Genomic DNA, 16,926 nt, shown 5'->3' with positions numbered 1-16,926 from the left:
GGGAGCAACAATTTATACTGTATGAGAAAGGGGTGCTGATTAATTGGTAAGCTGGCTCTGTTTGGTTGAGATGTTGCCATGCACTAGAGACATACTTTTGTTTATTCAGAAAATGTGCAGGGTCTGGACATATTCCTTTGGCCTGTATATGAATATACATATGCAGCTTCTAGCAAGCACAAGTGAGCTGCATTGTGAGCCTGACTGATAATATTAAATTGGTTGTTAGTGTAATTGTTAGCACACTCAGGACTGTTCAGTAAGTGCTGCCCATTCGCGGAATTACAACTAATGTTAGACATCATGTTCTGAGTTTTGCAAGCACTGATTGGTTGAGTATGGTCAGCACTCTATCTATTGTGAACAGAAAAAAGGACTTGCTGTTTGATACGATCTGCATACCTGGCATTGCCCAGCACTGAAATTCATCCACCATATTACTCATTTGTGTGGTAAGCAGAATGTTTCTTTGCCTTGACAGCAGCAAGGTAGCAATAAGGGTAATGATAATCAGAGAGTGGCAGGAAGGAACAGAGCATACGCCAACAGAGAAAGTTGCAAAATAGTAAAAAAGATATAACGGAAGGCTCTATATCTGAATGTATGTAGCATTTGTGACAAAATAGATAAATTGTTAGTTCAAATAGAAATAAATATATATGATATGATAGCCATTACAGAGACATGGCTGCAAGATGATGAAGGCTGGAACCTGAATATTCAAGGGTGCATGGCATTTCAGCATGAATGGGAAGCTAGGAAAAGATGAAGGGGTAGCTCTGTTAATTAAGATGACATTAGTACAATAGTGAGAGATGACCTTAGTTTTAAAGATCAAGATGTAGAATTAGTTTGAGTAGAGATAAGAAATAACAAAGCTAAGAAGTCACTTGTGGAATTAATTGATAGGCGCCCTAACAGTAACTATACTTTAGGAGGTTATACAGGAAGAAATAATCAGAACTTGTGAGAAAGGTAATCATGGGTGATTTTAATATACATATAGATTAGACAAATCAAATTGGCAAAGGTAGCCTGAATGATGAGCTCATACTGTTTTTGGGACAGTTTATTAGAGCAACAGATTCTAGGACCTAATAAAGAGCATGCTATTCTAGACCTAGTAATGTGCAATGAGACAGGATTAATTAATCATCTCAGAGTAAAGGCACCCTTAGGTAGCAGTGATCATAACGTGTTTGAATTTCATATTCAGTTTGAGGGAGAGAAGAGTGGGTCTAAGCCTAATGTTTTAAACTTAAATAAAGGCAATTATAAAGTTAGGAAGACAGAGCTAGTTAAAATGAACTGGGAAATTAGATTAAGGGGTAGGTCAGTAGAGATGCAGTGGCAGACGTTTAAGGAAATATTTCATAACACTCAGCAGAGATACATTTCAGCAAGAAAAAGACTCTTAAGGGAAGGACAGACTATCCATAGCTAACTAAGGAAGTTAAAGGTAGTATGAAATTGAAAGAAAAAGCATACAATTCTGCGAAGATTAGTGGCAGGTCAGAAGACTGGACAGAATATTTAAAAAAATCAAAGAATGACTTAAAAAAAAGGGAGAAATTAGAGAGAAAGCTAGCTAGAAATATAAAAATAATAAAAGTTTCTACAGGTATTTAAAAAGAAAGAGTAACTAAACTGAACGTTGGTCCTTTAGCAAGTGAGTTTAGGAAATTAATAATGGAAAATAAAGATGAATTGAACAGATACTTTGTGTCTGTCTTCACTGTAGAAGATGCAAATAACATCCCAGATACTGTAAATCAAAAGATGAAAGAGAGGGAGGCGCTTAAAATAATTACAATCATCAGGGAAAGGGTACTGAGGAAATTATTAGAACTAAAGGCTGACAAGTCCCCAGGAACAGAATTTTACATCCCGCGGGCAGACCCAACTGGGCGTAAAATATCACGCGATGATGTCTGGTGAGCATCCTGATGTCATCATGCATTTGTGCTCTGTGAGCGTGAGCGTGTACCGGGACCGCGCCTGCCATTAATTAACAGACCACTTAAGGCCATTAACAGTCCAAGTGACAGCAATTTTTCATTGCCCGTGTGATTTCCCGCTCGTCACAAGGGCAAAACGGGCAAGCAGCCAGCCGACACTTTCAAAACCTTTATCCAAGGCGGGTTAAAAAGGGTCAGCAGCATTGTCAGTGTGAGGAGTTTTGGAGATTGTTTGCTGCTGGTTGCTTTTTGGTACTTGGCAGCTTCATCTCTGTTCTGCACTTCATTCTTAGCATTTCCAGGCTTCATTTCAGGACTCCTTGGTACCCGCAAGGCCCCTGGAGGATTCTGACCCATCCAGGTATCAGACAGTCTTCCGTTACCCTGGTAATGGGGATTGTGGTCTTCACTTGTGGCACCTTCTCTGAGGAGGAAGAGAGGGGCAGGAGGGAGAGAAGGCCAGGTGTCCCAATGCAGCTTCCAGGGGAGGGAACTGTGGGAGGAGTGGTGCAGACACAAGGGGCCCAGGGCCAGCAGGAAGTCCAAGGTGGAGGGGGCTGCAGAAGGCACCACTATCCTGCTGCCAGGGTTTACAGGCAGCGATACAGCTACCTCAATGTGTCTGAGGGAGAATGCCAAATGAGGCTCCGCCTCTCAAGGGAGACCGTGACCTCCATTTGTCAGATGATTGGGCCTGAAGTCAGCTCCGACTGTGTGGGTGGACACCCCATGGCAGTGGTTCGGAATATCACAGTGGCCCTCAACTCCTATGCCTCCAGATCTTTCCAGGGGTCAGTGGAGGGGTCTGTTTGGAGTGTCCCAATCAGCTGTCCACAGTTGCATCAAGCTGGTGACAGAAGCTCTGTTCAGACAGGTATTGATCTTTATTCTTTACTGTACAGATGAGGCTGAGCAAGCCAGAGGTTTTGCAGTGATTGCTGAGTTGCCCCGCGTCCAGGATGCTATTGACTGCACACATGCGGCCATCAAGGCGCCAGTGGGTCAGCCGAGTGCCTTCATCAACAGGAAGGGATTCCACTCCATGAACATGCAGATACTGTGTGACCACAGGATGCAGATTCTGCAAGTCTGTGCAATGTACCCAGGCAGCTCCAATGATGCTCACATCCTCAGACAAGGACTTGAATCGTTAACTCTGTTTTTCTCTCCACAGATGCTGTTAGACCTGCTGAGTTTTTCCAGCGTTTTCTGTTTTTGTTTTTAATTTTCTGCATCTGCAGTATTTTGCTTTACGTCTTGATACAAGACTCCTTCAGCTAGGCTACCAACGATCAGCTTCAAACACATGTGAGGGCTGCCGCCTCCCATCCTGGATGTCTGAAAGGACTCTTTCATTTGAACACAAAGAACACTTGGGGCAGAATTTTGCCATCAGTGAGCAGGGGTCGGGGGGAACCCCTGATGTCATCCCGTCCCATTTAAATCTTCAGGAAGGTGGGGGCAAGGCAAAATCATCTGTGCACCTGTCGATCTGTCAATGGCCAATTGAGGCCATTGACAGGATCATTTAAACAATTAAAGGACCTGCCCATCCAACCTTAAGGTTGGTGGGCAGGCCAGGAGCCCCGGTGGGGAATAGAAAAAACATGAAACCTCATCCACCAGCGGGATGAGGTGTCATGTTGGGATGTAAACAGTTTGATAAAGTTTTACTGTAATTTATGAACATGTCCCATCTCATGTGACATTGTCACATGAGGGGGACATGTTAAGGATTTTTTTTTTATTTCTATTTTTAATCTTTTTAAAAATGTCAGCGAGCTCCCTGAGACAGCATTTTGGGTAATCCGCGCCCCCCCCCCGGGCACAGGAAGCGCATAGCGCTTCTCGCCAGATGTCACACTGGCTGCGCCTTAATTGGCCCGCCCACATAAAATGGCGGTGGGGTCCGCTTCTCCGGCAGGGATCAGCTCCCTGCCCCCCGGAGATTGGGTCGGGCCCGCCCGCCTGACAGGCTGGAAATTCTGCCCTCGGTGCCTACGAAATAAAGTTCAGAGCTACTTACGTCCAGCATTATATACTGGCGTGCCCTGCACCAATAAAATCAAAAGGCAAAGCATACTCAGGCCATGACAACAATAACAATATTTATCTCATTTTGACAATTCCAAACTATTTACATAAACTTCTCTGGTCTTAATTCCCAGACCAATATAGATACAGTAAACATAAATGAACATAAAATCACCAGTGATCTGTCCTTCTTGTGCTCATGGTGCCTTTAACTGACGTTTGCGCGTGCTACGTCTTGGTGCCTCCCCCTCACTGGTACCGGCATTAGAGGCAGCCTGCTGATTCTGCTGTCTTGTTGGCTTTGATGACCTTGGCAATCGTACTCTGGCCAGTGGAGCCTGTGGCGGCCCATGGCTGTCATCTCCCCAGTCATCTCAGCCTCATCAGATGCGATGGTCGCTGGCCGAGGGGCAGAGAGGCTGCTGCCGTCATCCAGAATGCCTTGAGAGGAGCCCCCAGAGAAGACAAGCAGCTCGTGCATCAATGTGAGGTCGCTCGACCTCCCTGCTCACCATTGATGGACGGGCACCTAGCTGGGATACTGGGTGCCTCATCCATCTCCCACACTGACACTGACCACCTGTATTCATTGCCTGTGGGTGGGCTTGCAGGGGCGAGGAATCCTTGATTCTGTTGCCGGAGCTGCCTCTCCATGAGGTTGCTACTCTCTCAATGGAGGAGGCAGCCTACTCGGCCATAAGGGTCAACGCAGTGCTCATGCTCCGCATGGACTCCTCCATAATGGAGATCATGGCATGCATACCCTCATGGATCTCCGCTAGATCCTCCTGCACATTTGACTGGGCATCCAGGATCTGTCATCTAATGGACGACTCCAGAGGCTCATTATCAGCTTTCAACTGAGCATCGTCCTGGTCCCCGGCAGCCCTCCACCTGCACCTCAAGTGAGTGTGAAGTGCCTTCACTAATGTGCACCGAGATATTAGTCACTGATCTTAAACCCACCGAGTGTTGGTAACTGCACTGGTGCCTGCTTCAGAGAGTGGGCATGAAGCAGGTGCAACGGAAGCTCCGTGGTCCTCCGGCATCCACAGAGTGAACGCCTGCTATTGAACCTAAGAGGGAGAACATGTCATTAGTTAAAGTCAACAAACTGTCACTGTGCATGCCAGGTACCCTGGTGAGACAATGGAGATCTGCATCAGCGTGCCATCGTCTTTCAATGATCAATGGGGACTCCAGGTATGAGGCTCACATCAATGAAGAAACTACACTAGAATGGTTGCACAAGTCGAAGGTCTCACCTCTGTGCACTGCACTCTTAACTTCGTCTGGCACCCCTGCCTCTCCATGGTCGGTTGCACGGGGTGTGTCCTGGCTCTCAAGTTCTATGGTGCCTTGCTCGAACCTGCTGAGCAGCAGGAGGTTGGGCTGCCCTCTGCCTGTATGTGCCCTCCCTGCCTGGTTATGGCTTGTCTTCTCCTGAAACAACAGAGCAGCATTGGTTAGTCCACCCTCTACCTGCAGCGCTATTGCATCTTGGCCAACCGCAGTGGAGGAACACTTCCTAAGGCACATCCAAGTAGCCAGGGCTCACCCCCTTGGCCAGCTCCGGCTACATTGACAGTTGGGACTCAGACTCTAGCGCCCCTAAGGTCCATGGGGGGACGGCCACACCTTAACACTTCTGCACACTGACCCATGCCAACATGGTACTCGCTCTTCCTGAGCACAGCAGGTCATTGAGGCGCTTCCGGCGCTGTACCCATGTGTGCCGTACCGCCTCATGGCTGATCATCAGCACTGCCACCTCCACCCATGCCCTCTTGGTGAGGTTTGGTGGCCTTCTCCTCCCACCTCTGGGGACAAGGGTGTCCCTGCAGGCAACCACCTCCTCCAGGAGAATGGCGAGGCACTCGTTGGAAAAGCGGCGGCCCATTTCCCACCCGACCTGCCCTCCTACCTGCTGTGTCCAGCCACACTTGACTCCATTAGGAACACTGAATACATGTCCTTCCATGGCAGCCTTCCAGGGACTGCCTGGGCCATTTTCAAACCGACAGGCCTTCTCCCCAGCCCGCCCCTTCCCGGCCAATGCAAGCTGCGTTTCACGCTGGGCGGGCCTTAATTGGCCGACTAGTGTGAAATCACTGTTGGGGGCCAATCGCAGGTGGCGGACTGTTTCTCGGCCCGCCCACCGCACCTGCCCGACGACCTCAAGATCCTGCCCTAGGTCCTGGTGGACTTCATCCTAGGATCTTAAAAGAAGTGGCTGCTGCGATAGATGCATTGGTTTTAATTTTCCAAAATTCCCTAGATACTGGATGTCCCAGCCAATTGGAAAATAGCGAATGTAACTCCTGTATTTAGGAAGGCAGGGAGGCAGAAAGCAGGAAACTACAGGCCAGTTGGCCTAACATCTGTGATAGGGAAATTGCTGGAATCTATTAAGGAGATTATAAAATTAGAAAATCCCAATGCAATCAGGCAGACTCAGATTGGTTTTGTGAAAGGGAAATCATGTTTAACTAATTTATTAGAGTTCCTTGAGAAAGTAATAAATAACGTGGATAAAGGGGAACCTATAAATGTAGTGTACTTGGATTTCCAAAGGGCATTCAACAAAGTGCCAGATCAAAGGTTACTACAGAAGATAAGAGCTCAAGGTGTGTGGGTAGGGGGTGAGGGGGCAACATTTCGGATGGATAGAGGATTGGTTAGCCAACAGAAAGCAGAGAGTAGGCATAAATGGGTCATTTTTACATTGGCAAGATGTAACGAGTGGAGTACCACAGGGATCAGTGCTGGGATATCAAATACTCATGAAGGGACCGAATGTATGATTACTAAATTTACTGATGATACAAAGATAGGTAGGAGAGAAAGTTGTGAAGAGGCCATAAGGAGTCTAGGGATAGAGATAGGCTAAGTGACTGGACAAAAATTTGGCATATGGAGTATAATGTGAGAAAATGTAAACTTGTCCACTTCGGCATGAACAGAAAAGCAGCATGTTACTCAAATGGCGAGAAATGGCAGAACCCTGCAGTACAGAGGGATCTGGGTATCCTGGTACCTGAACCACAAAAAGCAGGTGCAGCAAGTGATTAGGAAGGCAAATGGAATATTATCATTTGTTGCAAGGGGAATGGAATAAAGGGAAATTTTGCTACAGTTGTATAGCACTTTGGCAATACCATAATTAGAGTACTGCATACAATTTTGATCTCCTTATTTAAGAACGGACATAATTGGATTAGAAGCAGCGCAGAGAAGGTTCACTCAACTGATTCCTGGGATGTAGGGGCTGTCTTATGAGGAAAGATGGAGCAGATTGGGCCTGTCCCATTGAATTTTAGAAGAATGAGAAGTGATCTTATTGAAACATATAAGACCCTGAGCAGCTTGACAGGGTGGAAGCTGAAAGCTTGTTTCCCCTTGTCAGAGAGACTAGAATTGGGATTTAAAAATAAGGAGTCTCCTATTTAATATGGAGATGAGGAGAATTTTTTCGCTTAGAAAATACAAGAACACAAGAAATAGTAGCAGGAGTAGACCATATGGCTTGCTGAGCCTGCTCTGCCATTTGATATGATTATGGCTGATCTTGGGTTTCAACTCCATTTGCCCGTCCGCTCCCCATATCCTTTAATTCCCTGAGAGACCAAAAATCTGCCTACCCTAGCCTTAAATGTATTCAATGACATAGCATCTACAACCCTCTGGGGTTGATAATTCCAAAAATTCACAACCCTCTGAGTGAAGTAATGTCTCCTCATCTCAGTCCTATATAATTGGCCGCTTAACCTGAGACTGTGCCCCTGCGTTTTAATCTCCCCAACCAGTGGAAACAATCTCTCAGTATCCACTCCATCAAGCCCCTTCTGAATTTTGTAGGTTTCAGTGAGATCACCTCTCATTGTTCTAAACTCTAAGAGAATGTAAACCCAATTTACTCAGTCTCTCATCAGAGAACAACCCCTTCATCCCAGGGACCAATTTAGTGAACCTTTGCTGTACCGCCTCCAATACATCTTTTCTTAAATGTAAAGACCAAAACTGCACAAAGTATTCCAGATGTGATCTCATTAAAACCTTGTACAATTGCAGCAACACTTCATTATTCTTGTATTCTAATCCTCTTGCAATAAAGGCCATTTGCCTTCCTAATTGCTTGCTGCATCTGCATGCTAACTTTCTGCCTTACTTGTACAAGTAAGCATACCCAAGTATCTTTGAACATCAGTACTTACAACTTTCGCACCTTTTAAAAAGTATTCTGCTTTTCTATTTTTACGACCAAAGTGAATAACTTCACAATTACCTATATTATACTCCATCTGCCATATTGTGTACTCACCTAACCTGTCTATGTCTCTTTACAGCATCTCTGTGTCCTCCCCAGAGCTTACCTTCCCACCTAGCTTGGTATTATCAGCAAACTTTGATGCATTGCTCTCCGCCTCTTCATCTAAGTCATTAATATCGATTGTAACTAGCTGAGGTCCCAGTACTGATCCTTGTGGCATTCCGCTAGTCACAGCCTGCCAACTTGAAAAAGCTTTGTTTATGCTCACTCTCTGCTTTCTATCCACTAACCAATCCCCTATCCATGCTAAAATGTTTCTTCCAACTCCATGAGCCCTTATCTTGCCTATTAACCTTTTGTGTGGAAACTTATTGATTACCTTTCAGAAGACCAGGTAAACTACATCTACTGATTCCCCTTTATCTATCCTACAAGTTACATCCTCAAAAATCTCTAATAAGTTTGTCAAACAGGATTTCCCTTTAGTAAAACCATGTGGACTTGTTTGAACCGTACAATGCTTTTCTAAATGCATTGTTAGGATTTTCTTAGTAATAGATTCCAGCATTTTCCCATCAATTGATGTTAGGCTTACTGGCCTGTACTTCACCGTTTTCTCTCTCCCTCCTTTCTTGAAAAGTTGTGTAATATTTGTCAATTTCCAATCTCAAGGGACTGTTCCCAAATCTAAGGAATTTTAGAAAATCATACCAATAACATCCACTCTCTCTGCAGCTATCTCTTTTAGAACCCTAGGGTGTAGGCCATCAGGTTCCGCAGATTTGTCAGATTTTAGTCCCTTAAGTTTTGCCAAAACTTTTTCTCTGCTGATATTAATTTCCTTAATTTCCTCACTCTTTTTAGCACCTAGGTTACCGTCTTTTTCTGGTATGAAACTTGTGTCTTCTACTGTGAAGACCGACACAAAATATTTGTTCAATGTCTCCATCATTTCCTCATTCCCCATGATAATTTCTCCGTGTCTACTTCCAAGGTTTTAATGTTTATTTTAGCTACTCTCTTCCTCTTTATATACTTAAAAAAACTCTTACGGTCTGTTTTTATATTTCTGGCTATTTACTCTCATATTCTATTTTTTTCCCTTTTTCTCAAATTTTTGGTGGCCCTTTGCTGGTTTCTAAAACACTCCCAACTGGCAGACTTGCTGACTTGCTACTGTTTTTTGCAACGCTGTAAGCTTCTTCTTTTAATCTAATAATTTCTTAACTTCCTGAGTGAGCCATGGATGGGTCTTTCTCACTGAGCTTTGGTTTTTCAATGAAATGTCTTTTTGTTGAAGATTTTGAATTTTTAAAAAATGTTTCCCACTGTTCATTTACCTCCAAACCTTTTAGTCTATTTACCCAATTAACCTTAGAGAGTTCTCCCCTCATACCTATGTAATTGGCTTTGTTTAAGTTTAAGATTCTTATTTGTGATTGGAGCATGTCACTTTCAAATTAAACTTGGAATTCAGTGGTATTATGGTCACTATTTCCCTATGTATCTTTTACCATGACATTATTAATTAACCTTGCTTCATTACACAATACTAGATCTAGGATAGCATTATCCTTAGTTGGTTCTATGACATACTGCTCCAAGAAACTGTCACAAAAACATTCTACAAACTCATCTTCAAGACCATTCTTGCCTATTTGATTGTCCCAGTCTATGTAAAGGTGAAAGTTCCTCACAATTATTGCATTTCCTTTGTTACAAGCTCCAATATTTTTTTGTTTAATACTCCGACCAACAGGATAACTATTGTCAGAGGCCTATAAACTACTGCTAACTAGTGGCGAGAATGCCATTAACATTCATTAACATCCCATGAATGCTCATTAAAATAGCTGTTCGCTGAAATCTCCTCATGTCTTCCAATCTTGCATCACGCCAGTGGGAGGTTACGTTGGCCTCAAACCCGTTTGAAAATGAATGGCATGCACAAGTCAGGATTTATCTTTAGGGCCTTGCTCAGCTTGAGGACGTCTGATGAGAAGAAGATGATGGAGGCCTACAGCTACCGGACCCTGGAGGAACATGTGCATAACACAGTGGGTGGAACCTCATCCACATGGCTCCTCCGTGAATCAGCTTTTGGAAGGTGGGAGGTCTCCACGCTGCAGCTTCGACTTTGCTGAGGCTGCACAGGGACTTCGCTGAAGTTTCAGACCATCTTCCAGGGACTTCGGCATGGAGGATGGGAGCCTTGAGCCGTGGGATGGAAGGCAGCAGGAGGTACTGATGGATGGCAAAGTAAATAGAAGGGGAATGCCAGGTCTGAAAGGGGGGTGGGGTGGATGTCCAGGTGAACACCCTCAGAAGGAGAGGTTGGTGGAGTCAACGTCTGACTCCTGGGGTGCGAATTCAGGGTGGGTGTGATAGGAAGGGATTGTTAAGGTAATAGGGGGTGGAGGGAGCCTGTAGGGTGGGAGGGTGAGGGTACAACAGTGTTGGTTGAAGAGGCGGCAAGCGATGTTAGTTGGGACATGGAGAGAGACATGGACATGGGGGGTATGAAGGACAAGGTCAGGGAGGTCAATGTGAACAGGGATGGGATGCTCTGGAAGGAAGGGAACGTGCATGTTCACCTGGCCATCCTGGAAGGAGAAGGGTCCAGGCTGGAGGGTGATGATGGGGAGATTGAAGGTGATGCCAGGGGGTTTAATGGTGATGGGGGAAAGGACATGCAGAACTGGGGAAGGGGAAATGCTGGGGGAGCTCATAAAGAAATTCACTATAACCATTGTTCTCACATCGAAAGTGAGAGGAGCCTCGTGTTGGATGGGCACAGGTGCTGCATTGGAGTTGGTCCAGTGTGTGGCCAGGGATGCAGGCCATCGTAGCTGGACAAAAGAAAGGGAACTGCAGCAGGCATTATTAAATATGCTAGGGAATAGTGAAATGAGTTTGATGGATGAAAGCTCTGCGTGCGTGGGACAGTACTTGCACAAGGCTCTGAGAGGTACTGCCACAGACCCTTCTCCCTGCATATTCAGTCATGGGGCCGGCTGCACTGCTGGAAAGCTGCTTGGGGTGGGGGGCCTTGCAAAGCCTTTAGAAGGATGCTGAAATTAAGCAGTAGCCAATGGCATTGAAAGTGAATATATTTGCAGATGTTCAATTAGACACAATTATTGTCTTCTCCCAGGCAACAAGCTGTGATCAAAACTTTTTGATTTTTCTAGGCCTTCCGCTCCTAAGTGCTGTCCTGACATCTGCAGCAAGGGATGGAGGCAGCCTGCGGAGTTGTTTGCCATCTTGCCTTTTGTTGACTTCGGCAGTTGTCCTCTTTGAGGGCTTCAAACACTGTTGTCTGATGTTCCCACTCCTCTTGCTGACTATCTACCATGAGTTGGCAGCCGCTTCCAGAGGCTCATCACCTGACTCAGGCTGAATGAGTGGCTGTTCTCCAGCAGCCCTCTGAGTGTTGGAGACCGGGCCTGACCTTGCCTTCGACTGCTGCAGGGTTGTGTCAGTGAAGTTGATATGAGTTGAAGCATACAGGCAGAAATTTAGGAACATGAGAAAACAGCCTGGGCAAACTTGTTTGAATTTGAGAGGGTAAAACAAAGTAATATTGACCGGTGGATATGGGCATTAAAAATAGAACATATGCAGCTCTTAGGGACGTAATTCTTTTGGAAGAATTTAAAGATTCAATCCCTTCGGTAGTGAGAACTCATGGAGGAACAGAGGGTTTAAACTGTAAGACAAGCAGGAGAGAAAGCTGATGATTATGAGTTAGCTCGTAGAGCTAAACCTTCTTTCCGTCACCTTTTCAAATTAGAAAAGGATAGAAAGTGGCAAGGTGAAAGGAAGGTAGGTAGTCAGGGAAGAGAAGGAGTAGCTGGAAATTCCCAGGAAGTTTTTTCTCGGAATAAAAACGAAGGTGCTGAGGTAGGAGTGACATTCAAAAATTGATGTGTTTTCATTGTAATGAAGTGGAGCACATGAAGTCAGTGTATTGGAATTTACTGGAAAAATCTGTTGGAATTATTGGGATGCAGAAAAGTTTTGGAAATAAAAGTACTGTAGTTGAGAGGTTCAGGCACAGGGGAAACCAGTGGTGTGTGCACAGGTAAAACAGGAAGAATCAGTGATAGGTAAAGAAGTCGGAATGTGTTCACAGTTTACCCAAGAGAATTCTCAGGACCAGGTTGCAGAAATGTTTAAAAACTTTGTGTGTGAAGGGAAAGTTTTTCCATGTATATAGGGTGGAGTGGTAAGGATGTTAAAATTTTAAGAGACACAAGGGCTAGTCAATCCATAATGTTGTGGGATGTTGTTCAGAGGGAGTATTGCAGGAGCAGTTGATAATAAGTGGGGCTCATGGAAACATGGAAGATAAATTTAAAGAGCAAATGGAAGACAGGTGAAGTTATTTTTGGAGTAGTGGAAAAATTGCCCATTGGAGGGGTTCAATTTATTTTGGATAATGATATAGCTGGATCACAGATATGGTAGTTGAGCAGCCTGTAGAAGTGCTTTCAACAGAGGAGTTACAGAAGGAGCATCCTGGATTGTTTCCAGATTATGTGGTAATGAGGTCACTGGTTTATAGGTTGAAACAAGAAAAACAAGAAGGGCAGGCAGTTCAAAGGCAAGAAGAAGGTGTCAAAATCCAATTAGCTGACACTGTGTTTGATAACATTGTTCAGGAAGAAGGATTACAGGGCAATTCAGCTGAAGTGTTTAACTGAAAGAGGTTAGTGGAGTTTCAGAAAAATGATTTACAGTTAAAACAGTTATATCAGAAAGCTTACTCGGAAATAGAAGCAAAATGTACACCAAAATGTTATTACCTTAAGGGAGATATTTTAATGAGAAAATGTAGGCCGGGTCATGTCTCAGCAAATGAAAGCTGGAGGGAGGTATATCAGATTATTATCCCATTAGGGTATAGAAATTAGATTCTGAGGATTGCTCATGAAATTCCAATGGGGGATTTAGGAATTAGGAAAAGATACAGAGGCTTTTTTTGGCCAGGATTGCATAGGGATATAGTCAAATTCTGTAGAAAATGTCATTCATGTCAGGTAATAGGGAAATCACAAGCAGTGATTAAGCCAGCGTCTTTAAATCCCAATACCAGCATTTGAAAAACTTTTTATTAGGGTCATGATTGATTGTGTAGGACCCATCCCTAAGACTAAAAGTGGAAAACGGTACTTACTGACAATAATGGATATATCTACCAGGTTTCCTGAAGTGATACCTTTAAGAAATATTACAACTAAGAAGATTGTGGAAGAGTTAACTAAATTTTTTACATTATATGGTTTACCTAAGGAAATACAATCAGATCAGGGGTCAAATTTAATGTCACAGCTGTTTAAGGAAGTAGTGAACAGCTTGGGGATAAAACAGTTTAAAGTCAACAGCATATCATCCGGTGTCACAAGGAGCTTTGGAAAGATGGCATCAACTTTAATACCAAAATGAGAGCATACTGTCAGGATTATCCACAGGATTGGGATGGAGTAATTCCATTCTGGTTATTTGCTATTAGGGACACTCCTAATGCATCAATTGGTTTTAGCTCTTTTGAACTAGTTTATAGTCATGAGGTAAGGGACCACTGAAATTGATTCAGGAGAAATTGGCGGATCAAAAGTCAGAAACTATTTTCCTGGATTATGTATCAAATTTCAGGGAAAGGTTGAGTAGAGCCTGTGAGTTGGCTAGGGAACATTTAAAAATATTATAGCAAATGATGAAAGTGAAGGTAGACAGGAAAGTGAAGGCTTGCAGTTTTGTTTCTGGGGAAAAAAGTACTAGTTCTAGGTGATTAGTTACCAGTACTAGGTGATTCATTAAATGCAAGGTTTAGTGGACCTTACAGGATTGAAAAGAAATTGAGTGAAGTAAATTATTTGATAAATACCCCAGACAGATGAAAGAAGCAGAGGGTGTGTCATGTAAATATGCTTAAAAAGTACCTTGATAAGGGAGAGGAACAAAAAGAGGTGTTAGTGATGGTGGATGATGAGAAAGAAATAGAAGTGCAGGACTTTGAAATTGATTTTCCTCTAATCAAATTGGATAATGAGGAGGTGTTTTAAAATTTAAATGAAATATTGAGTTACCTTCCAAGCAAGTGTCAAAGTGATTTGGAAAAGCCATTGCAGTCACACAGACCTATTTATGGGAATAAATTGGGGAAGACGGATTTAACTGTACATGATGTGCCTGTACAGGTTTCATCTTCGATAAGGCAACAAGCTTTTTATATATATTAAATCAGGCAAAGTTATCGCAAGTGCAGAATGAAATTGATTTCATGCTTCAAAATGATATAATTGAGTCTAGTTGCAGTAACTGGAGTTTGCCTATTTGTGCTGGTACCGAAATCGGATGGAACACAAAACGTGAATGTGGTGACAAAAGAGGATTCATAACCTATACCATGGTCAGTTGGAAGATTGCTTTGAGAAAGTGGGACAATCAAAATTTATCACAAAGATTGACCTGCTAAAATGATATTGGTAGGTACCGTTATCAGAGAGTACAAAGGAGATATCGGCTTTTGTGATGCCAAATGGACCAAATCAGTTTAAAGTCATTTGGTATCATTCGGTGTAAAGAATGCACTTGTGACATTTCAAAGACTGACAAACAAAGTAATTGCAGATCTAAGCAATGGTGCTGTTTATATTGATGATTCAATCATTTTCAGTCAGATGTGGGAGGAGCATTTATAGCATCTGGAAGAATTATTTTCTCAATTACAAGAAGGTGATGAACTTGGCTAAAAGTGAATTTGCAAAAGTGCAAGCTACGTATCTAGGTCATAACATTTGATATGGTAAGCTGGCTCTGAGAGATGCGAAAGTCAAGGCTGTCATGGATTTTCCAGTGCTTACAACAAAATGAGAAGTTTTGAGATTTCTGGGCATGAGTGGGTTTTACTGGAAATTTGTACCAAATTTTAGCAGTGTAGTTGCTCCACTAACTGAACTATTAAAAAGGAACAAGACGTTTCAATGGACACTGGAGTGTCAGGAGGCATCTGATAGTTTCAAAACTGTATTAACTACCGCACCAGGTTTGCCAGTACCCAATTATGCCAAGCAATTTAAGTTGGCCATTGACACAAGCGATATAGGCATTGGAGCCATACTGTTACAAGATGATGACAATGGATTTGAAAAACCGACAGGGTATTTTCATGGAAACTGAATGTACAACAGAGAAGATATTCAACGATTGAAAAAGAGATCTTGGGTTTGGTGTTAGCTTTGCAGCATTTTGAAATTTATGTTGGAAACAATTCTTCAGAAACAATTGTTTATAGAGACCACAATCCTTTGAAGTTTTTGGACAAGTTTCGAGACAGAAGTGCGAGACTTTTTAGGTGGAGTCTATTATTACAACCATTTAATCTACAAATTATACATGTTGCTGGTAGAGAAAATCTGTTCACAGATGCATTATCAAGAGTTTGAAGCTTAAAGAGAAGATTGGACATTTTTTGAAAAACCTGGACACTGAACTAGAATGATTTCTCTTGATAGCAAGGACTTGTGTATATATTGTTATGTATATATTGCCTGCATCTGGTAATGTAATAGTGTGAGGTAGTGTGAGATGGGCTATTAAAAAATGAAGCTGTCTTTTAAAATTATGATGGTTCATTTATCGATAGGGAAGGGAATGTCAGTAAGAGATTAATGTCTGTAATGTTATTGGAACTTATTTTTAAATTGGAATTGTAATAGGGTCTGTGTCTGTGGGTGTGTCTATCTGTATGTTTGTATATGTCTTAATTGGATTAAAACCAGCTAGTCTGGGTGCTTTGATGTATAGTAATTTGAGATGTTAATTAGATAAACATAAGGAGTGAAAGGTAAAGTGCAATTTGCACTTGTTGAATAAACCATTCAAAGGAATGGGTAAAATCTTGCACCTAGCTGGGAGACACCAAGCAATGTGTTTATATTACTAATAAAATTGATGGAATAAAAGGATTATTGTTAGGAGAGGTAAAATTTTAAAGAACCTAGTTAAACAATGGAGCATTTACATTCAAAGGGGAAGCTAGCTATGAACTGAAAAGAGTTTGTGCGTGTGAGTCAGAGGCATCTAAGATCTAACCAGCCTGTAAACCTACAACTGTGAAAAGGAACCAAATTGAAAGGAGTCTCATTTTGAATTCATAAGATCAAATGTGCTTTGCCTAGTGCCTGTTTAAAGTCTATCGGTTGTTGTTGCCTTGGTGAAGATTTACCTGGGAGTGATTAATTTGGAGATTTTTTTTATTCATTCATGGGATATGGGCTTTGCTGGCTGGGCTAGCATTTATTGCCCACCCCTAATTGCCCTTGAGAAGGTGGTGGTGAGCTACCTTCTTGAACCGCTGCAGTCCATGTGGTGTGGGTACACCCACAGTGCTGTTAGGAAGGGAGTTCCAGGATTTTGACCCAGCGACAGTGAAGGAACGGTGATATATTTCCAAGTCAGGATGGTGAGTGACTTGGAGGGGTACTTCTAGGTGGTGGTTTTCCCATCTATCTGTTGCCCTTGAACTTCTAGGTGGTAGTGGTCATGGGTTTGGAAGGTGCTGTTGAAGGAGCCTTGGTGAATTCCTGCAGTGCATCTTGTAGATAGTACAATTGCTGCTACTGTGCATCGGTGGTGGAGGGAGTGAACATTTGTGAA

Source organism: Carcharodon carcharias, chromosome 4, assembly GCF_017639515.1.
Source record: "Carcharodon carcharias isolate sCarCar2 chromosome 4, sCarCar2.pri, whole genome shotgun sequence".
NCBI classification, from domain to species: domain Eukaryota; kingdom Metazoa; phylum Chordata; class Chondrichthyes; order Lamniformes; family Lamnidae; genus Carcharodon; species Carcharodon carcharias.
The sequence above is the reverse complement of the archived record's forward strand: the minus strand, read 5'-3'. Positions refer to the sequence as shown.